General features: G+C 44.8%; 1 protein-coding gene across 1 annotated transcript in view; it reads left to right on the forward strand.

Moving 5' to 3' along the window:
• LOC126527348 (uncharacterized) overlaps positions 1-22,696 on the forward strand; it is a 279,210-nt gene extending 256,514 nt beyond the window's left edge. Inside the window, exon 2 of the mRNA XM_050175144.2 lies at positions 15,754-22,696. The gene's annotated coding sequence lies outside the window, so the exon portion shown is untranslated. The remainder of the gene's footprint in view (positions 1-15,753) is intronic.
• Positions 22,697-24,645: the final 1,949 nt, after the last annotated feature.

Here is a 24,645-nt window from a genome sequence, read left to right on the forward strand (position 1 = left end):
TTCGTTATTTAAATCACCGCTCGGCATACCAGCTGCGCGATTCGCTACACACCGTTCGCCCGCGCATTTCCTCTCTCTAATTTCTTGAATGCTTTTTCGTTTTTGCATTTTTTCCGTGACAAAAGGCACAAAGTTACGACGGGTCTCATTTGCATACCCACGCATGCGAGACTGCAAAGAGCGGAGTCTAAATGCACCACCGGGGTGCAGTGGCACGGAAACTGGAGCCAAACGCCACGGCAGCACCTCAGCCCAAGTCGCGATTCACGGGCCACACGACCACCTTAATTTTGCGTGCTGCTGCTTCTTTTTCTTTCTATGAGTTCTTGTTTTTCTTTAATTTTGTTTACTTCACTCTGAAAGGGGGCAAGCAGGCGACCACAGGTTATTCAGTGCAGTATAGCGGAGTGGATTCGCTCGTTGCGAAACGCGTAGCAGATAAGTCGACAGACAGAAACGGCTTCGCGAGAGCGCGCCAGAATTTAAATAAGGGCGCACGTGGGAAATCTGAGTCGCACGAGAGGGGTCTCTTTATCACTGCGCCAGCAGCTGTGCCACAAAAAAAAATTTAATAAAAATAAAGAAATACCCGGAGAAACTATTTCCTTGCACCATAAGTTTCTTGTTATTTAAAGCAAGTAGCTTTTTTCGGCTCAATCACGCGTTTTCACGGTAGTCGGGAGTACTATCGCTGTTGAATAATTTACACCCTCAAAAGTGAATAAGGGTGTAAATCGGTCTATACCTACCATCCTTGCACCTTTTTGGGTGTTAGTATGTGTGTGATATAAAGAATGACACCCTCATTTGCTTTTAAGGGTGTAAATTATTCAACAGTGTACCACTCCCGACTACTGTGAAAACGCGTGATAGAGCCGAAAGAAGAACTTCTAAGGGTGTAATAGGTGTGTAAATCGATATGTATATAACTCACAGCCTAACAGCCAGGAAAGACGTAAGGGTGTTAGTTATAGACCGATTTAGATCCTTGTTCGTTTTGAAGGGTGTAATATGTCCGGCAGTGTAGGATATACAAGGGCCGCGATGCAAAGGGCCCCCGCACTCGTGCAACTGAGTTGTGGGGCGCTTTTCGTCAGTGAGATGCTGAGAGAGAGAGAGAGATGCAAATCATAGAAAGGCAGGGAGATTGACCAGAGTTAAAGCCTCCGGTTTGCTCCCCTGCACTAGAGGAAGAGAAAGGGGATGCAACTGATCGTATCTCTCTTCGAGACGCATCGTGGTGCCGTTAGAGAGCTTCGGAGAGTCTGAAGCTTTCGCACGCTGTGGTGAAGCGTTCGGTAAGAACAGCCTTTCTCCTCTCCCAGCGCCCTCTCTCTCTCCCCAGTGAAGGCTGCGGGAGAGGAGGACGGCAATCGCCATCCACGACGGCCGCTGGCGGCGTTGGAGACGACGCAGGTAGGACGATCCGACCTACATGCAAAGCCACTAATTCACTGTTAAATAAGTTACACCCTTAAATGTGAATAAAGGTGTAAATCGGTCTATGAGCCGTACAGCTTATACCGTTTGTTTTTTGGTGGGAGGAGGGGGGGAGGTGAAGGTGTGAGTTATAGACCGACTTACACTCTTAGTTGCTTTGAAAGGGGTGTAAATGAGGATTATATTACAATGCATACCACCGGTACAGATGTGGTGGCCAACGGTTCACTCCCTCTGCGCATTTACACAGTGGTACAACAAACTGTGTACACCTGACTGCGCTCGCTGCAACAAACGTAGCGCCTTCGAGCGCATCATTAGTTCACTATACCGAATAGCTTTCTAAAAAGCGTTCGGCTATTCGCTTGCATTGACAATCGTCGCCGATGGTTTGTGCATAATCTTTTTTTTTTTTCTTCTATTTGTCGAGTTTCACGTCCCTAAACAGCGCACACTGCTTTACGAGGGATGCCTTACTTGAGTGCTGTGGATTAATTTTAGCCACATCGAGGGGGCGGGGGGGGAGGTCATTAATGTGCACACGATTATGCAAAGTATGCACGAGGGTTCTTGGGCTGCGCGTACATCAAGGAGCATCCGCCGCATCGAGGATCGAACCCGCGACTTCGTGCTCAGCCGTGAAACCCCGTAGCCACTGGGCTACGGGTTGGTGTGGGTGGCTGTGGGTGTGCATACGTGTGTACGTGTTTTGTGTAGGTGCACCGAGGTGTGTTAATTGGGCACTACCTTCACCTTATCAGCCGTGAGGCAGTATGGACTGCGACGAGTGCGATATACCCGATACTACAGCGTGCGCCTTCTGCACGTGCCCGTGACATGCTGTGCGAAAGCAATCATCGGTGTAAAATTTGTTTAGGTTTGTCAAACAACATTTGACTTAAAAGGTTCTTTGTGGACATTGTCGCCGCGATGTTCTAAAGGCTCTCATCGAATACTCGCAAGATAGAGGTCTGGATTTGAGACTTTGAACAGTCACCACTGTTCCAAGTGAATTCACCACCATTTTCAACACCCTTGTTTTTTTCTTTCTTTCTCGTCTTGCTCCTATTATCCTTCCCTAATGCAGAGTAGGTGTTCAAAACTTCTATTCAGGCCTACGTTTCAGTGTTTCTATCATATATATATATATATATATATATATATATATATATATATATATATATATATATATATATATATATATATATATATATATATGTCTGGGCAGCCGTGTGCGCCTGTGCGTGGGTGGATAATTGTTTTTATTTCGAGAGCATTTGCCTGCAACACATATGGGGGATAAAATAAAGTTTCACTCCACAAAGTTCATGTTTAGGAGATAGATGGTCTGCTTTGACCAACTGCATAAACCCTGTAGGCGCACCAGGGTTAATCACTTGCATGCGAATACGTTCATAACAGCTCAGGTGAACTACCGTGCAGCCTCGGCTTGGCACAAATACTCAAACAATCTGTGACGACGACCGGCCCACTCGTCAAAAGGCCGACACCGAACTGATGCCCCCTCGCTTGTCTTCCTTCTAGCTGTCATAAATCCCAAGCCTTCTTGACTTGCATTCATTTTACTTTCGTCCGAAATCGGCGAGCCGTGCAGCTTAGACCCGCAGATGGAGAACGCACAGCATGGCACCGTCACGCTTGCAAAAGAGACCTGTTTCCTCGGTCGAGTGCTGTCAATAGGTGCACTCCCAAGTTCCGGCCATTTCGGGGGGAGGGGAGAGGGTGGAGCGCATTTTCGGAATTCGCGCAGGCCACAATCCATAATTCTACAAGCTAACTCGCTTCTGATGCGAAAATCCACAGCCTCTGAACGCGATACCATACTAAGTTGTTTTCCTTTTTCACTGAAAAAGATAAAGGTCACCACAACGCCGCGATAAATTTGGCAAAGGCTCGGGTGCCAATATCACGCACGCCATTCCGGAGTTAGAGGGGCCCATAAAAACTTCGGCCACCGACGAACATGACTATAGGCTGTAGCTGCGTATAAGCATTTCTATTTCCGTGCTGAATAAAACATTTTCCAAATTTGGACCTAAGAGTGACAGAGCGTACGCCTTCCGCCGAGCAGACGCATCTTTCGCTCTATATGCGTCGGGTAACTGGTTCCTTTCGCACCGCGCGCATGTGGGACAGCCGCTGTTTTTCCCACTTCCGATTCAATCACTTATGCGGCCGCCGCCAATCCATCAGGCGTCGCGGGCTTTTCAGCACAGAACACTTCCGGCATCGCACCCACCTCGAAAGTGCTCGATGGGAATCGATTCGCGCCGCGCACGACGAAGCAGCGGAGAAACGCAATCTGCACGTGCCCGTCCCCCGTCGCACTGACCTGGACGCTATATCTCCGCCTGGCACCCTCTTCTCGAAACAATAACGCATTTTACATGCGGGCCGGCGGCCTAGCATTGATGGCCTTTGTGATTCTCCTACGTGACTGACCTCCTTTGCGGCTCTTCTTCGGAAATAGATGTGCGTGAGGAACGTGCGAATCTATTCGTGCCAAGTAGAGAGGCATTACTGCCATTTCCACTATCCGTTTCCCCAACGCTATACACTATGAGGTGCTATCTATCTATCACACACGCGAGATAGCTATCTATCTATCTATCTATCTATCTATCTATCTATCTATCTATCTATCTATCTATCTATCTATCTATCTATCTATCTATCTATCTATCTATCTATCTATCTATCTATCTATCTATCTATCTATCTATCTATCTATCTATCTATCTATCTATCTATCTATCTATCTATCTATCTATCTATCTATCTATCTATCTATCTATCTATCTATCTATCTATCTATCTATCTATCTATCTATCTATCTATCTATCTATCTATCTATCTATCTATCTATCTATCTATCTATCTATCTATCTATCTATCTATCTATCTATCTATCTATCTATCTATCTATCTATCTATCTATCTATCTATCTATCTATCTATCTATCTATCTATCTATCTATCTATCTATCTATCTATCTATCTATCTATCTATCTATCTATCTATCTATCTATCTATCTATCTATCTATCTATCTATCTATCTATCTATCTATCTATCTATCTATCTATCTATCTATCTATCTATCTATCTATCTATCTATCTATCTATCTATCTATCTATCTATCTATCTATCTATCTATCTATCTATCTATCTATCTATCTATCTATCTATCTATCTATCTATCTATCTATCTATCTATCTATCTATCTATCTATCTATCTATCTATCTATCTATCTATCTATCTATCTATCTATCTATCTATCTATCTATCTATCTATCTAAGTATCAATTCATCCTACTTTCTGTCAATCTATGTCGCATTTGCTGCTACAGTAGAATCGCTCGGTAGTGCATGCCTGCGCTGTTACACACATGCGTACATGTATGGCTCTTCGACCGGCGTGCGAGTGATGGCTAGCACATGGATTTGTCTAAAATTTGGTCTCCTGACGTGAAACGGCCTTCTCGTCTTTTCTTTCCTTTTTTTTTTTTTGCACTGGTGGTTCGGGAAATCGCTCTGTTGGTCTCCACTGCTCGTAACTTCACAAATAGAAAGAAAGGAAATGAAAAAAAAAAAAAACGAAGATGACTTCGTTAGGAATGCGCCTTTGTGGACGTGTTCATGCCAGCGGATAAACCCAGTGTTTTCGCTCACTGAACACCAATAGTTCGGTGCGCCGTGCTTAAACACTGCGTGCTGCCCCCAGTTTTGCTGCTCGCAGCAACGTATCCTGCGATTCCGGCATACGTCAGTACCCGCTACGCCGCGCTGAAATTAGACAGTTTTAGTTTAGTGTTTGCAACCGAACGTAAAAGCATTACGTACGTAAAGAAATAGCGTCGGCCTCACTGCGCGTGCTCGGAACGTTATTGGGTTTCTGCAGTTTGCGCGCGCTATGATAACGTCCGTTATTTGGCGAGTTTAACGTCCGTAATGTTTAGGGACGCTAAGAAATAGCGTTGTCGAACGTGGCGGCACCCATGGCTCCCGCTTCAGCGTGAATTATTGTGATGGCTACCCTCTCACTCGCGTTGATCGCCAGTAACTATTGAAATGAGCTTTCGCTTTCTCTAAACTCACCTGAAATATTAGTTGTGAGTGCATAGCACGTCCATTTTCTGAGATCGTTCTCCAATTCTGGTGCCCATAGGCCTAACGAGACGCGTCCACATAGCAACAGCAGGATGGTTGCTATTGACCGTCTTGACTTAGATACGGTTGGCACGAGGCACCAGAACGCGCCCTGTTTTATAACGTTTTCTCCACGTTTGTGTTTCCGTAAGGTAAACTAAAAGACTTGAAAGGACACGCACTGTAACGTCTCGCAAAGGTGCTTGCGTTTAACGTACGTAAGGCGACAAACGCTATTCTAAAACTGTCCGCTCTCTACCAGCTCGCGTTGTAAGTTAGGACAATCACCTCTGGCATCGCTAAAGTGTAATTTTGGGGTTAATTCGGAGGCTGAGTGCTTCAGCTTGGCTTTTCAGCAGCTATTGCTTCACGAAATCTAGGGGCCGTAGCTGGGCACGAGGAGGCGACCAAAAACGCCAGTTGGCATTAGAATCTACCTGATGCAGCAAGAGCAATAAGGGCAACAGTGAGTCTAGTATATGTACAAGGGCATGCACGCCTTCAACTACACTCGGCGACAATGTGTCCTTGACCTCGAAGCTTTCAGTGAAGCTTGCTACACAGTACAGTGCTTTCGCGTGTCCGGGACATTCGCGACTGCCACAACCAGGGCGGGTTGTTTTTTTTTTTTTTTCGCCTTCATAATTATCCTGTAATCTCCTCACGCATTACCGTTAGCGCTCTGGCACGGCTCGTTCGCAGCGGTGGCAATGAACTTGGCTCGTGTCGCCGACAGCACGAAGGCGCCAAAACTAAGCAGGTGGCGAAGCCCAAGCACTAATGGGTCACGTGACGGTGCTCTACAGGCACCTCTCCTAGGGCAGACGCTTTCCGCGTTGTCACAGAGGAGCCTGAACGGATGGCCTGTAAGCTAGAAGGAGGTGCATAATTAAAAACACAGGCTACTCATTATCGCCGTCGCCAGCCATCGCTTACCTTCGCCACGAAAGTGTCAATGCTCTGCTAATGCGCATGCTTTGCATGACTGGGCCGTTTGCCTTCGAACGTTGGAACGGGAGCTTTGGCTACGCTCTATGTTGCTGCCTGTGGAGAGCGTAGTCGGATTCACAAAACTACGCGGGACGCGGAATTTCAGAAAAGAAAAGCGGGGCTGTTTACTTGACTTAAAGGCACGCGGGACTCGACTTCATATTTGCTGCTAGTACTCGTGTGCGCGACCAACATATAGCACTGTACTGTTTTTATTGGCGGCATGCTGACACTGGGCTCAAATTTGGCTTTCTCGAGGGAACCTGCAACTCGCAAACGTTTGACGTTGACCGAACAATTCCCCTCGAGGTATCACGCAGCTGGGAAGTTCCACGGTGACGTAGTGGCAATGGCGATTGCTGCCGAGAGCGAGGTTGCGGGTGCGATTACCTGCCGAAATGGCCGATTTCGATAGCAGATAGATGCAAATAAATACATTCACGCCGGCGTGTTTTGGGTGAACGTTACACAAAAGGCCCGCTACAAATGTGGTCACAGCCCTCTATAGTTGCTCTGGGACGTTAAGCCGCGTAGTTTTATTAATGCGAAAGAAATTATATGTCAAATGAGGCAGAAAATCCGGCGCGATCACGCGATGCTTGGAAAAATGGCCGATGGCGCAAAGAGTAAAAACGCCGTCACGAAATGCTCGCATTGGCGTCACAGTTCTCTGGGGAGGTTCCTGTGAACAATGTACATTGATGCTTTTGAAAAGATAAATTTCGTGAACTTCAGTCTGCATGGGAATGATACCCGGCTCCACGGGTTGCCAGACCAGCACGCTTCCCCAACACCACGGCTGGTCCACAGCTCTGGTTCACTAAAGGTGTGCCTAATGCTTGCGTCACTGCACACGTGACGTCGCAGCCAATGGGAACGAGGTTACGTCATCAGAGTCTTGTACGGCGTCAGGAGTAACACTGAAGATAGTAAATCATAGAAAAACGTTAATTAGTAGTGATTATGGGCAATTCATGTGAATTAAAAGGGATTCAGATGAAATAAAGCGAATTACAGTGAAGTAATGTGAACAAGTTAGAATAAGGTTTCTTAAGGTTGAGGAAGCTGACTTAAGGATCAGTAAGGTTAATAAAGGTGATGTAAAGGAAGCGAAGGTGAATTAAAGTGGATTAAGGTAAAATAAGGTGGATTTGAGTGCTTTTCAAATCACGTAATTCTTAACTGACTGTCAATTTCTTTTTCAACACGCTCAGATAACCTATCGCCGCTCTCTTTTTATGAGCGCAATATTATTTTTTCTTAAGCCTCAAGCGGACGACATACAAAACGCTGATAGGAAACTGAAACAATGTCAATGCTGTATGCGCAGATAAAGAAAGAAAAAGATAAAAAAGAACAGAAATATCCTGCATGCCTTCTTGATCAAACTACGTAGTAGGACGACAGGCAGTACCGTCGTCTGCTCAGCGAAAGCTCCGAGATTGTGTCGTGTCAGTTATTGCCTTTGACATTTTAATTCGATACTGTCACAGAGTGTTCGACAGAATGCGCTTCTCAAAGCCGCATTAGCCTCTTTGCTTCTATTATGTGCCAGACAGCCGGTCCGATTTGCGTCTCCTCAGATTTCTGTAGGTGACGTCTGTTTGACTGCTCCATCCGAAGATCCGGTCGCGTTTTCTAAGGGGGCTTTATATCTTATCGTCTTGGAATCTGCGCACGACAGCTAAATGTATTCCTTCATATCTGATTCACTGCGAGCCGAAGAAATCTCGAATTTCGCTAGCAGAGCGTTTCGTAAACGCTTTTCTTCTCTCCTTGCTGCGCAGTTGTCGCCCAAATAGCTTTGTTGCCAAGGCGGACATGGTATTTCCTATAAACCTATGCACTTACATCATTTATGTCGCCATATTGTAGCACAGCTACCACGACGAAAAGGTACGGCTTATCTGCATAGTTCCGCTTATCTGCTGCAGTAGGGGCGTGCGAATAGCGATTGTTGAGACAGAATCCAATACGAATCGAGTTGTGCCAGAAGAGAATAGAACCGAACAACGCGTAGTTTTCGAATAATGAGCAGCCCTTTGTCACACTTAGTATAAAACAATGTTCACGTCCTAGTATTCTTAAAATTAGCAAGTTCTTGCCATTACATAGTGCGTCATGAAGCATTGATTAATAAAAGCAGAAATGGAGCATATAGGAGCAAACAAGTCGTATCTTCGCATGCACAGAGTTGCTCAGAGAATGCGAATGATCGCGGTACAGGCGGTGAAGTATGTCTACCTAAATGACGTAGCCTACTCCACTACGCAAGTTCGCATGTTTTATGTCCGTATGCTATGACCCCGGGAGTGAAAATTTACCGGACTTGTGCACCAACTTTGTGTTTATTTGGAGCGCAGCTGACGTTCTGAAATATCCGAAAATTATTCAAATAACATTCGCATTTACGCATAGTGACTATTCTATATGAAGACCGAATCGAATAGGGCACTATTCGATTCGTTGTTTGACAGTCTCGAATGTTCGCACACCCCTCTCCGACAGCACAGTGAAATCCATGCATATGAGTGTAATATGCCAGTCTATGCGACACACTCATCGTTTCTTTGGGTCGTGGACTTGTTCACAGCAGGTCAGCGAGGCTATCAAGGCGGAGAGGCGAAAACGCTTGGCTTAACGATAAAAGCTTAAGCAACTCAATAAAGCTTGCTGGGTGAGCTGGTTCGTAATGCTTATAGGAAAAGAAGATACAGCGCAATAAAGAGACAAGGCCACGAGAGGGTATCGACACGAACACACGCAAATGTCAGTCTCTATGCTGTCTCGCGCTTGTCTGTTTCTTGCGCAACAACTTTTTTTCCCTAAGTTTAAGTAAGACCGCACCCACAACGGCTTCAATCAGTGCCATAAAGAGGCCGTGTGCGCTTACAATGTGCCTTATTTTCTTGCGCCATCTACGCGAGAGAAGAGTTCTCAGCTACAGAAAAGCTTTCACAGCCGAGCTGCTCTTCGTCGTCGATCGTAAAGTACGAAAACGAGAAGCGCGTCGCGCTTAAGAAGGTCGCGCTACACGGCTTTAAAGCCCGGTGGAATCGAGTGCTGAGAGCCGCACACGCGGTGTTCATTACGTAAATCTACGGGTGCTTCGCAACCTAAGGGCGATACTCTGAGGTCGGGATTGATAATATTCGCGGAGGAATCGAGGGATTCTGGTATCTGCAACGAGTTTCGGAGTAGCGCTTCCATGATTTGATTGCGGTCCTTTCAGGCCGTGAACTTGACTTTGTTGTCCTCTTGCGTCACGGGGGCGAGTGCAAGGCGGCGAAAGTGAGAATGGGCGAATTCGATAAAGCTAGAAGACTGACCTCACATCTTTCGCGGTACAAGTATAGCCGCAATAAATTTCAACTTTCTGAGGGATCGTTGACCGCTCGATTTCGCGCCGCTATATTGCTGACCATATGGCGTGGTTTGGCATCACTTTCGTGGAAAGGGTTCGTGGCCGCTTCTTAGCACCAGTAACTGTAACGCCTACACATTATTTTTAAAAAAATAAAATTTGCACCTATCTGTGCAGTATGAGAGAAAAAGAATATCCCTGTCTTTACTACGTAACTTCGAGGCTAAATGTTACGGCACTGTGCGATAACACAAACACCGTTACTTGGATGACAATTTCGTCTTACCGATCGCGCGAACTAATTAAGGACAGCATGTTGCATACTTCTCAGCATTGTGATTTTGAAATAACCTCACTTCAGATGTAAAGTCGGCTCTACTACGTGCGTTGAAACATACTTTCTTCCCTGCTGGAAAGCTAATATTTGATGTGCATTTCAACACATTGTACTCGTTATTGCAATATTTGGGATCTCGAGTGCTGCCATTATGTAGCGTATTTCATGGCTTGCCTAATACATAATGTATTTCTTATTCATTTGGCAGTACGTAGTTAATAGTTGTTAATTTAACAATATAAACTTCCGATAACTCAAAGTTCGTATTTTTGTGCTTGCTGCTATTAAAGTACTATACATTTATGTACGGGAAGTCCGCATACTGCTTTATCTTCTGGAACCTCTTCCTTCATATTCCAGTTTGAATGTACAACAATTAGTTACCTAAATAAACTGAAATCCTTCAAAAAAACTGGAATCGTATCCACAAAAAAAGATTTCTCAGAGAACCGCTCATAAGCACGGATGCTGGCCTATCGTCGAGTTGGACACATTATTATAGAGGCACTTGATCTAAGTAAGACAGCGCTTCGGGACGAGAAGCTTTTTGAAGTCGGCTCCTGAGCATTGGTAAACGGGCGGCAGATAATTTTTGCATATAGATGAAACAAATTAGCACAGCATCAAATAAAAAAAAGAAACCAAGTATAGTCTAAGGACATGAAACTATGTTAGCAAGCGCTACAGTGAGAGTGATGATGAGGATCATCATGATGCTTGAAAACATTCCGAGTAGCCACAATAAGGGACGGGCTAGGAATCGTGTCATATGCACAGATACGGACTTCATTAAAATGATATTCGAAAGGCAAAATTGGGAATAAAAACTCACTCACCATCCCGACCCTGCGAAATTTGATGGCCAGCGAAGCTGTTAGGAAACCACTCAGATGCCCTCGGTCAGGATATGAAAGGTTTTATTGTTCTGCCTAGTCTTAACACGACACCGTCGTTGAGCATTACGATTTTGCACTCTTCGACGCTCATCGTATTCGCGCCGTTCTTCGGGAGTTTTAACTTTGCGGGGTCTACCCATAGCGGTCTTGCAATGAATTGAATGAGTTGCTGGGCAGGTTTGTATACGAAGTTTAGTGACGTCACTCACTGATTCATATGCTGCTGTTGCCCCTTTCCCACCGGAACAGCAACCGCAATCTTTACCGACGAACACTCTCGTGGGGAGAAGGAACGTGCCTCGCATTGTTCACAGGTACCTTGTCATCCATCATGCCGCTTTGACGCGTGTTTTGTGCTTTTCTCTAGTGAAATGAATACTGAGCTGTGTGTTGTATGCCTGATTCCAAAGGAGATATGTACTGTTTCACGGTGCTTTCTTTTTCTTTCGGACGGACACCGAAAATTCCCACCAACTAGAGGATGCCAACTTCGCTGCAAAACAGTCATGTGCACTTGAGAAGTGGGACGACATGAATGGATGTCGCCGGGCAGTAATGTAGACATGTCTTCTTTTTCATTTCGAAGAAAGAATCTCACAGCGCTTCTGTTCCCGCGATTCTAGCACTTCTGTTCCCGCGATTCCAGCTTCTTGACAAATTGCATAGGTGATGTTGACATACAGCATTGCTATCTGACAGCAGCTATACAGCGAGGTGTCTGTGTGACCCTCAACGTCGGGAACACCTTGGTATTTCAAACACACAAATCAGGAAGTACAGTGAGTCATTAAAAAAATATATGTAAGTGAATCAAAGTCTCAAACAGACCCCGGGCTTCGATCTCACTGTAAATTTTCTCTTGAATATTTTTGCTCTATCGTTGAACGTCCATAACTGTGGGTGCTTACTTGGGCTGCTTGGTTCACTAAGACGTCACAAAAGCGCTAAGGGGAGGCAAACAGAAGGAAGAGGCAAGCCTTCTCATCCACGCTATGCGTTGTGCTTGTGTATGTCACTCACTTCTTCCATCCAGCTGCTGTCCATTTATACTGATATACCGTAATCATTTGCTGTCACTTGTCATGAATTCAATTTGCTTTTCTTCTCCTAGGACAGCGAGAGAAATCAACCTGGAAATGCCTTTTGTATTAGTTGATGTTTTTATACCCACCTTGCTACACACGGAGAAAGGCTAACATAATTATGAATGTTAATTTAAATCTTTTCAGTATTGAACTTGCACTCTCTATATGGTCGCCACCATGTCGAGTCTTGTAAATATTTTTAATGCTCTGACTAACTACATCAAGGGTCGTGTTTCTGAACAATCACTCCGTATCTTACAACAAGCCCCACTTTCGTCTGAAAATAAAATCACCCTCGTCTGGATCCCAGCACAGGCCAGCGTTGTCCACCCGCACCTCACCAACCTCAACGAGGTTACACACTCCGTAGCACGAGGACTAGTCAACCGTGCCGGAGACGGTGCAGGTGCACCCGCAGGACGCGACCGCCTTACAACATACAACCACCTTGTGAAGTCAATTTACCTCGCAAGAACAACCTTCCCCACACCTCACCGCAAGTTAAACAGAGCACAGGCAACCACACTTCGCCTGTTACAGACCAATACGTACCCCTCCCTCACACGCTATTCCATCATATACTCCCGACATCTGCCCGAGCCAAACGTGCAAGATCGATAAAACTCAATCAGCAACACTGCCCCACATGTTATGGGAGTGCAAACATAAATACCCAGACCTTAATCCCCTGACACTCTCGTCGAGATGGCACGCCGCCCTGCGCAGCTTCCATCTCGACGACCAACTCTGGGTGACCCAGCAGGCCTACGAAGCGGCGACGAGGCAAGACCTCGACGTCCCATCGGGGGGGGCCTAGGCCCACTCGACTAAACTGCTGGTTCTCATTAAAGTTCACTCTTTCTCTCTCTCTAACTTTCCACAATTTGCTCTAATCACCGACTACATCACCCCCGCCAGTCCTACATGCACTAGACACTATGGTGCGTCGAGTCTGCATCCTCTTCATCACGCAGTGAGATGTTTAAAAACGGTTGTTTTATCAGCACTACCAAAACACTGAAACCCTTTGCCTGGTAATTTCCGATCTGTATCGACTGCTGAACTTCATGCACCACAAACCATGGATATTTTTCGTTGAATCTTGTACCCTCTACTGCTGAGATAGCCCTCGGTGACTGCGGTGTGTTGAAATAAATAAAGGATATAAAAAAGCCTGTAAACGGCTGTTTGTACGAGCCGTCGGCGCCGGTATCACGTGGTGCTTTGGGGTCGGGAAAATTCCTGGATCAAAAATTAAATCGAAATGAAATCATTCTGTTAAAATAACAGAAACAAAATTGAAGCCTTAGTAAATAAATCTCAAATAATTGTAAAGCAATGCGAAACAACCGTAATACATAAAAAATATGACCATACTAACATGTTTTATGCGCTGGATGTGGTGCATGGGCATATTTATTTATTTATTTATTTATTTATTTATTTATTTATTTATTTATTTATTTATTTATTCCTCAAATGCCCCTGGAGAGGGGTTTTACATGAGGGGTGGGCTGCTTCAAAGGAAAATGCGTTCGATGGCAGTCCTGAATGCAGTCACACTGGAGTGGTCCGCTGCTTCTTCAGGCAGATCATTCCAGTCTCTCGCTGTACGTGGAAAAAACGAATGAAGATGGGATGATGTGCGCGCATGCGGGGGGTACACTGACTTTGAATGATTAGTCCGGGATGAATGGCGGTGAGCTGGCGATATGAAGCTGTTACCAATCGGGGCATGATAAAACTTGTGATATAGAATGAGTCTGGACACTTGACGTCTCGCTTGTAGTCTCGGAAGATTCGCAATAGATTTTAGTGCTGTTACACTTGTATATGAAGAATAGTCATGGAAGATGAATCGGGCTGCGCGGTTTTGGACAGATTCAAGCATGTTAGAAAGATTAGTACGATGAGGGTCCCAAATTGAGCATGCGTATTCAAGTTTGGGCCTTACCACAGATTTGTAGGCAAGAGTTTTTACTGGAGGAGGGGCAAATTTCAGATGTCGCCGGAGGAAGCCTAAGGTGCGGTTAGCCTCGTTAGTTATTTTAGCGATGTGAGAGGACCATGAAAGATCTTGAGTTAAGATAAGCCCCAAGTATTTATAACAGGTCACAGATGATATTGTTGAATTACCTAAGAGATATGAGGGTGCTACATAAGAGTGCCGACGATTGAAAGAGATTAATGAGGTTTTATTTACATTTAATGACATTAACCATGTCTTACACCATTTTTCAACCGTTTGTAAGTCACGCTGCAGGGCAGGGATATCTGAGCTATTGTTAATGGGTCGGTAAATAACACAGTCGTCCGCAGATAGGCGTATGTTAGAAGATATGTCATTAGGAAGGTCATTAATGTAGATTAAAAAGAGGAGGGGGCCAAGAACAGAACCTTGAGGAACCCCAGAAAGTACAGGAGACAGAGGGGATGAAAAGTTATTTGCAAAAACGAACTGCTGTCGGCCGGTCAGAAAGCTGCGCAACCAATTATAAATTAAGGGATTGAGATTCAGGACTGAAAGTTTCAAGAAAAGACGGTTGTGAGGTACCTTATCAAAGGCTTTCTCGAAGTCTAAAAACAATGAGTCTACGGGTACATTAAGGTCTAATTGGGAACTGATGTCATTTACAAAGAGCGCAAGTTGAGTATCGCAAGATAAATTCTTAAGAAATCCGTGCTGACTATGATGAAAAAAGTTGTTAGAAATTAGAAATCTCATGATGTGGGAAAAGATTACATGCTCCATCAGTTTGGAACAAACGCTGGTAATAGAAATAGGCCGGTAGTCAAGACATGACGTTGAAGAAGCTTTTTTGGGGACTGGAATGATCTTACCTGCCTTCCAGTCTTGCGGCACCACTCCAGACGAGAGTGACTGTTGAAAAATGTGTGATAAAATGACACTAGTGACATCTTTTGTATTCTTAAGCACTTTCGCGTTAATTCCGTCAATGCCAGCCGATGAAGTTAGCTTCAAAGATTCTATTAGTCTGCAAATGCCATGAGGTTCAAACGTGATGGCAGGCATGGGAGGATATTGAGGGTTAGGGAAATAAGGAAGATTGCCTTCAGATTCTTTTGTAAAAACTGAACAGAATGTTGAATTAAGTGTTGTTGCAAGTTCAGTATCAGGAATAGGGACGCCATTTTGGTCAAGTATATTTATTGATTTCTTTGGGCATGCATTGACAACCTTCCAGAATTGACGAGGGTTATTACGTAGCATATCAGGAAGTGAGATTGAAAAGAATGATCGCTTAGTTTTGTTAGCTTGTGACTGAAACATTTTGTCAATGCAGCGGTACTTTTCCCATGCGCGCGACGTGTTAGATTGCTTGGCGATACGATAAAGCCTTTTCTTTCTATTGTTCAGTGTACGGATCATATCGTGTTTCGCTTCCCTCTCAAATCGCGAGCCCCAATTGAGTATTGTGCCCTCGTTCTTGCTCTTTGTTTCGCAGGACCGGTGAAGCGACGCGGGCGCCCTGATTGGCTGAGCGGCTCGGTGTCCAGGCTTCCACCAATAGGAGACGACGGCGACGCCACGTGACCTCGCCAGAGCATCTCGTGCAGGCCCAGTCAACGGCGCTCGCATCGCGGCCAGTGGACAGAGTGACGACAACTGTCTTCTGCGAAGACGACGATGACGTCAGCGACTGCGTCACAAGCTGCACACATCGCAGCGAAACCAGGAATGGAGCGAGTGCATTTTCTCATGTTAGGTTAATGAATCGCTCCTCGCGAAAACCGTACACACACACACGAAAAAAAGACGGAGCGGCGTTATGAAGTGAGAACTGCTTGTGGTTTTCAAATACAGCAGGGGCCATGTTTTGAGCTTGTGACGGGGGTTGGAGGGGCACGCTTATACATATATTAGGCCGCTGAACTGTCGGATTTCGCTGCGTCCGTCCCATGGCAACACACAAGGTCACGCTTGGTCACATTTCGTGAATCGTTCTTTTTTTATCTATATCGTTTTTTTTTCTCTTCGACTTTTCCTCACAAAGTGAAATCTTGTAAGTCAAGTGGAAGCTACGTCTTGGAAGAGAACGTGGAAATTACCTATGCTAGTACTGCGTAACGCGTTCATTGAGCGGGCAAGCGTTGCTGCAGGTAGAGATGAGAGTAATGATTTGAGTGTCTTGTTTCGCACGTTTTCTAGACGTTACGACACGACCAATTTTGACGGAGGTTCATTTACCAGAACACGTGGTAGATGTAACACAAAGAATTCGCCATTCACAAAAAGTAAAAAAGAAGGAAAAGCGCATACCCCAGACGCCCAATGTGCATAATCCTATATGATCATATGGGTTAATATATGAGAATCTGTTCTCCCCCTATAAACTCATATAACCACATAGGGTAATGATACGGGACGCATTCATCGTGGGCTTTGTGGGAAGTGCCCCATGCATGTAATCAAGTTTCGCGCGCTTCAAACAGTGATTCTTCCCTAGTCGAGAAAATGTTTCAGAAACGACCCGTAAGCAACCTAAATTTTGATATCTGCAAAAAGAAAGGAAGAAATTAAAATGAAAAAAAAAACAGACGCGAGAGAAGGGTAAACCGGTTGACTTCTATTTTTGTATATGTCTGCGTACGGCGGTACAACTTGCCGTTTCTCGGCGTAATTATCACTCACCGATGAAAATTCCCAAGGCTGGACATAGATACTTTCTCCGTCTCTGATATTTGGAACCGCATCAAAATCGTCTACACTGTGATTAACTTTCTCCGACAGAACGTTTCGTTCGGATTGCACGATTTTTTTTTATTATACTGAAGCTCGCGTAAAGATTCGCGCTGCGGGCTTATCACGTAAGTGTGCAGTGTGGAATTCTTTTGTGCGTGTGTTACACCGATAAACTACAACATGTTGCCCAATATCACTCAACAAGCTCTGGAAAAACTTGAATTAACTAACGCTTCATTCGACAACAATATACAGGAGCCAAAGCTCTTGCTAATTTTCGAAGATGGGCAGCTTATCACGTTTTCCAAGCACTCGCAGCAATGACGTCTCTTCAAACTGACTCAACGCTTTGAAACTCAATCGACACATTGAAAAACAGTTTTCGCGGGTTTCCGTACGTTCCACAAGTAGATCTCGAGCCGATCGCCCGGCAACTGCACGATTTCGTTGAAATGATTAACGAGTATATGAACATACAACAAGCCCATCTTATCACTCTGTCTCTTGTTCGGATGAAATGAGCATAGATGAGGACTCGATGTGATTTACATTACAGATAAATGAACTCGTTTGCTTTTTTACGTGTAATGATGACTGCTGCCACGTGGTTAATATCTTGATGAGCTTAATAATTATTCCGTGAATGCCTTAACACTTATTGGAAACCCTAGGGAATGTAAACAAGTTCTTTTGATATCTCTTCGCGTCCCATTGTTTACATGAAACTACATCTCGCCGAACAGAGTTCAAGTTTGTTGACTTGTCTTTTGCACATTTGTTGAAGCTGACTTGAGATGACGACACGACTAAATGTCTCAAAAGTTGTTGAGGAAAGCGCTTCCTGTTTCTGCAACTGAGTTGACTGTACTTACGTGCTTGCTTACGTACTTGCGTACTTACGATGATGATGAAATGACGACACGACTAAATGTTTCAAAAGTTTAGAAAAGCACTTCCTGTTTCTGCAACTGAGTTGACTGTACTTACGTGCTTACGTACTTACCCATGTACTTACGTACTCATGTACACTATTCCGTACTTGCGGATCTACGAGTTGGCGAGCATTTGTATGCAAATAGCTCGCATTTCTTTAGGCATAAGGGTCTGCTCTTTCTAGGGCGGCGAAGACCTCGCTCTTAACAAACCGAACCTCGATTATGTGAGAAACTTAACGAACTAATCCAATGCTTCTTACCGTACCAGTACTGAAGGTAATGTGTTTCGCTGAACACCTCAGTAATGCTACTGGCTCCTGAAGCAGAACAAACTTCGCTATATCGAAACACAGTATTCACGCGTAGCGCGTACTACGAAATGAGCCTAAATTTAGGTAATGAGGATATAAGTGGTAATTAAATTTCATGTCCACTGAAGGAAGAAAAAAGAAAGTTTAAGATGCTAAACTACAAAATAATTGTTATAAAAAATCCCCGAAGTATTTGTCGGATCTAACGGATTAATAATTTGTTGTCGTAGTGGTACGGCAATTGATAAGTGTTGCAAAAGGACGTCTCGGCGCCGAGTCTTCCTCGAGGACGAAAACAACCGTATGCTCAATAAGAAAGTTAATTCGTCACGTAAAGTAAAAAAAAATGCGGTTTTAACAAGCGAATGCCTATTTCCGGTTAGCACACCTTCCGGCGAAGGTGCGCTTTGCACTAGACACGATATCGAGACGCTTATGCACCAGCGTATGAGGTACAACGTGTACCTCACGCACCGCAACACGTACACACTTGACTGCAGAGGACGGCGCGACAAGTTATCCGATAGTTCCGGGCGCCGCCATTTTTGTACTCGCAAGCAGAGTTATACGCATGCAAGGGCAAGCAAAGCCACACACATACACGGGGTTCCCACGAAACTGTAGTGACTCAGCAAGAACTTAGGGTATTTTTAAATGTCGTTGTAACTACATAGCGCAAGCCCCCCGATCTTTTCTTTTTTTTTTTTCAAAGCGAAGGCCAGGTGGCCTATATACGAAGAAATGTCGCAAGGATGAAAATGCCCGAGTGAACGTCATGTTCTGCTGTCGAAGCGCAAGCTCTGATGCTCTGATGCTGATGTCAAACGGGAATCACAGCTCCTGTGAAGATTGTTCGCTCTTCTCTCCGTGCCTCCCTTTCGCTTGTGACTATATCTTGACAGAAACTGAAAAGCTCTAATCAAACTTTACTATCATATCTAGCTTTTCTTTTTGGTAGGCCTAACTGCCAACTGCTCCGTAATATGGTTGCCCACCTCGGCGCGGCCGGACATTATGCCACAAACTTTTATTTTGACGTCGTAATTCCACTCACATGTGTATGATACAGCAGGTGTTAAACGATAATTGTGCTACTGAAATACGCAGTATCCATGCCGGCAACACTTGTTGATTATTGACTGCGACAAAACGGAAAGTTTGGCTACTGAAGAGCCCGCTTTTCCGGAACCGTAATAAGAAACAAACAACAAAACGTTGTCCGAGAAAAATATATAAAGGAGCAAACTGAAATTATTAAAGCATTTACGCTTGCTTTGGAGAAAAAGATCCTTTACTATATACTAAGAACATAACAATGTTGCGAGTATATAGATATCATGTATAATAGAGCGTGGGTATGACATGCGATGAGCACGAGTCGTGTCTAGTCGTTCGGACGTGTCGTGTTCACTGTAAACCGCGTCGAGGGCTCTTTGCCGGACACATTTGCGTGCCGCTTGTCGTAAAAAAAAAAAAGACAGTACGTAAATGTCGACGCCCAAAGAGTGTACGTCAAAATCTCTATGTCGTCGAACATCCGACTGTTGGCGCCCGGTCTGACGTCTCCTCGTTTTCATTTGTTTATTTCTCATCGTTTCTCTCCAGTCGATTTCCATGGCAACAATGAAACATTACCAAGTCGCACGTTAAAAAAGTCGATAACGCTGCTGCGGAAGCTCTAAAAGTGCGCCGTGGAATTTGATAACCAGGCGGCTGCAGGCTGCGATAAAAGCTACCCGGGGCTGGTTTCTTCGCAACTCATTAGACCGATATCTCCTCGAAAACTCGCGCTCTAATCTCCGTTCCGCGAAATTAAAAGTTCTTATCTCCGTTCAGGCGGCGAAGTTTTTCAGCGGCTGGTGCTAAAGACGCACTGTGAATAAACGGATAAACATGGAGGACGTGCGCGGACGACCATAAAGCGCCAACTGTCGGCGAAAAACGAAACAAAGAAATCGAACTGGAACAAGAAGCGAGAAGCGAACAAACGAGGAGTAACTGGATCTTGTTCCTATCTTGGAACCGAGAGACGGGAAGCGAAACAGATGCAGTTGGAGGACGGAGTGATAATTTTGCAGCGAGCTTCGAGGGTCATTAAGAACAACGTTTGCAACGCTATTCATTGCGGAAAGCTTTGGTGGCGCACACTCGTGGTGATGAGTGAGCAGGATCAAAAAAAGAAAGGAGGGGGAGGGGGGGAGGGTAGACGGAGTCGAAACGGTTTCTCCTCAATTGTCGCGACGCACTCAAACGATTCAAACAGAAAAACAAGGAAAGCGCCAAGGATACGAAAAAGATCAGCGTGAATAAAAAAGAAAAAAAAAAGGAAACGACGCTCGTTTGGCGTAGTATATGCAGTCATGCGACTCAGTTTAAGCACGTCGCAAGGGAACGGGTGCTCCGCCAGCTATGGACTCGAATGCCTTCGAGTATCTTCAGACTTTCAAACTTTCCTGCTATTTTCCCCCCTCATTTTATTATTATTCTTTATAAGCCTGGCGATAAATTCTTTTTTTCTTGTTGACTACGTCGCATTACACTCCGGCGATAGCCCGAAGCGTCGTCGGCAGTGATGCCTTAACGCTTCTACCTCAAATCATCGTTCCGGAATCGTAGCTAGTAACTTAATTTCTGTGAACGCAAAACTAATCAAGCTGGTTCCGGGAGCGGTGGGGCGGAGTCACGGGGGTGTGTCAGGCTGACGAACTTCGCAACCCACGACTGTGCCTCCTTCCCTAGGGAAAAAAAAAAAAAAAAACAATAGAAGAAATATATCAACGAATGGCCGATATCACGTTATCCGGCTCCGGCAGTTACATTATGCGCGAGCCAATGGCGATAAGCCTAACCGAGTTATCAGAAAGGAAAGAAAGGAAGCCGTATAAGTCGTCACCTTCGGGCGAAACAAGATAAGGCGCTTTACGATGAAATTACCTCTCTGCCGCGATTCCACGCTGGACACTCAAGCGTTCCGAAACTTCGTCTTGCCTCTTTCCTTGCTTCTCTTCATTGAAAAAAAAAGGAAGAAAAAAAAGGCAGTTAGTGCGATGTCTGTTTCTGTGCTCGCCAACGTACAACACACTTCATCGACTAGCTGCTTTCTTTTATAGTTTCTGCTAAGAAATCTGTTCGAAGACGCCGAAGTCGCGCATTCTTTTTTTCGCGTGGTACACACATACAAATTGTTTGTACCGACGCGCTAAAGCCTACAAATGACAGAAATAACTTTATTCATTTTTCTTGCACATACGTAAAGAAACATGACCCTTTCCTGCCCGCGAAACAAACAAAGACGGTTACCGGCTTGAAAGCATACGCCGGTAAAATTAGCACGGCCTTAAGGCGCACTATTTCGAAGCGCAGTGTTTTCCTCCTCTCCCCGTGTTTTATGGAGCGAACGTATTTACTACATTCATGTTTGTCCTGCAGGACGATATTACGGCTCTTATCGGGAAATGGAAAAGCCGTTTATTTAGCTTACGCTCGTTTCTTCTACCGCTCGCTTCTACTGGTTCTTTTTTTGTTTGTTTGCTAACTTTCACGTTTTCTAGTATCGCATTCCTTTTCTTCTCCTTTTTCTTTTGCCACTCACATTGGGTAGCTTACAGGCCCAAAGACTCCATCGAAGAAATCGAGTATTGTGTACTTCAGCCAAAGAGACGCGTTTTCCTTCCGTCTCAATCTTTGTCCAAGCTTCCTTTGTGTGGTCATTATTGCCTCGCTTAGGGATTAGAAGCGCCTCTCGAAGAGCACGACGCGTGGTAAAAAATCAGAACCATTCGATTTGCTGCTTTCATGGCTGCCTGCTTCAGCGGCAGATACTTCATGACGACGCCCTTATCGCAACGGCTTTTCGTCGCTTTACGGCCGGTCGACTATTAAAAGGAGCGTAACATTTCTAACGTAACGGCGAAAAACAAGAAGTGATTTCGTTTATATTTGTGTGATTTGGCGATCGTTTATATTTCTGCGATTTGGTGATCCTAGCGATCGTCTGCATCTAGAAGCTAGCAGACGCAGTGCAGAAGACGCAGACGCGGGGCAAGAAGACAGTCCTTTTTTCTTTTTCGTCTGGTTTATATTCATTCGTATTATACCGGCAGGAATTTCACTTTTGTGCGACAGAATATTTCAATTTTATGCGTGATATTGAAGTTCGACATCGCGGAAGGTATCGGCGAGGCGGATGCGATGTCAAAAGTAATGAAATAACGTTTTAGTTAGCCCTTACTTTCTCGCCATGAGGGCCCTGTGAAATCTGCATCGGCCGTGTATTTGAACTCAAAACAGCAGATACATCGCTTTTGGAACGGTCGGTACCTTGAAGTGTTGCAGCAAGAAAGCGTCTTTTTCAAGGAATGGTATAGTCCGTGCAAGGAAAAAAAAAGGTATATAAAACGGACTAACTTCTGAAGCTGAAACTCCACTTGGGGATAAATAAAAGAGATGCTGAAACATCGCAATGTTCGCATGGCTGTTCACGAAATTGTTCTCTCAACCTTTCACTTCACTTCCAAGTAATGAAGGTGGTTCTTTGGAATGGAAATGTCGACACCCTCATTTATCTTTTCTTTCTTTAGATACTTGAGAAAAGTACAGGACCTCGCTTGTTTAATTAAATAGACGTCGAGCTTGAGTCGCATAATTGAAGTGACTCATTAACGCTTTGACGAACATCAAAGATCCTCGTAAGCTTCGAGAACAATAGAATGCGCACCGAATGTGGGAGGAAATATATGCACATTGACGCTTCCGTCAGTTACATCACTCGAGGTCAGAGTTAAAAGAAAAAGAATATTGCACATAGTGCTTCATTTTCTTCTGGCCTTTGTGGTGTACTACTCTCTTTAATTATCTGGATGACGGCCATACTTTTGTCTATAAGAAGAACAGTCGTCACTGTTACCAAGGAGGAGCTGCTTAAAAATATATGTAGAGAAATGGACTGCGCATGACAACTTTGAATTTGGTAATATAACACCTATTGTCTACGTCTTTTTTTCCGCGCATATAACCATAGAAGCCATGCTTTTTCTTTCTAAGCATAAAGCCATTCCGTTCTTTCTTTAATTTTCTTACTTCTTTCTTTTTCACCCCACGAAAAGAAAGTGGGCATTGCAGGTTTAATGACATCTGTCAGCTAAGTTTAATTAGTGTCTTTCTTTTGCGAAACGAACGTTATGCGCGCCAACAAAATAACAGGTCTAGAAACAGCCATGGCAAAACTAAAGGTCTGTAAAACAAAGCCGTGAAAATGACTTTCGTTTGAGCGTGTCATTTCAACTTCTGGAAAAATTTAATGCGTGGAGTCCTAAAGAAGAAGTAAAAGAAGGAATGCTAAAAAATTCGCAATATTCTTCTCAGGTATCGGGCACCGCCTGTTTCAATACCGGCACGTTTCAACATTTGCGGTACACGCCTCCGCACCACCGTTCACAAATCTGGCAGACACACACCCACACACACCTCTTAAGCGCGCAGCAAGATAAAACAAGAACGGAAAGACGAGGCAATCCAAAAGTATCAACCACGCCCGAAATCCTCGGCCGAGCTGGCGCTTTATAGGCGTTCCCACAGACGCCAAGTCGAGAGAGGGTGGTACTCCGACTATTGGGCTTTCTTTCTTCTCGCGCTCCGAATTTTAAACTAGGGCAGGTCGATAGCGCCATCTGTCGCTAGCTCCCTGCAGGCCGCAAAGAAAGACAAAACGACACGTTTTGTAGGGATCCCACCGGTTGTGCATTGTAACACCGGTTTCTTCTGTCCGGTCGGTATCGTTGCTATTAAGCGGCGACTAGCTCCGAGCGCCCTCATGAAGACAAATGGACGTATGGGCCGCGGTGAAGCTCTCGCAAGAGCTCGCTTTCGCGGAGGTGGGTCTAGTGCCGCCGCCTACCGAGCGTGGTGGGAAACGGTCGCTGCTTGCCCCGAGCCTCGCGTGCCTTCATTTCATGCAAATGAAAGTGGAACAGGCATGCGTTGTACTGGTACGGTGGTGCGGAGGTTTGGCGCTTACGTTTTCTTGAAAGAACAAAATGAATAAATGCATGTAGCAATGACAGCAGAAATTTTTGGAAAGAGTGAGGCAAGAAATGAGCTTTTGAAGGGTGAAATGCAGCAGTGTGCTTACCTTTGTTTTATCTTTTATGGTATATAATTTTGGCGTGCCACTTGTCAGACAACGAGAGAGAATACCCCGAATCAAGACGGGAAATGTTTCTTGCTGCGATAAGTTTCGTGTTTGCTTCTTTTACTCGGGCATCTCTACTGGGATGTCACCATCTAAGAGAGACCTACTCGTCCATCTGAGAGAGACCAACTTGGATAAGCGAAAAGGAGGCATAAAGGAGCAGACAACTTCACTGTGAGCGAAGCACACGGTCGTGATTCAATGAAAGCGAACCAGGC

Source organism: Dermacentor andersoni, chromosome 9, assembly GCF_023375885.2.
Source record: "Dermacentor andersoni chromosome 9, qqDerAnde1_hic_scaffold, whole genome shotgun sequence".
NCBI lineage: Eukaryota > Metazoa > Arthropoda > Arachnida > Ixodida > Ixodidae > Dermacentor > Dermacentor andersoni.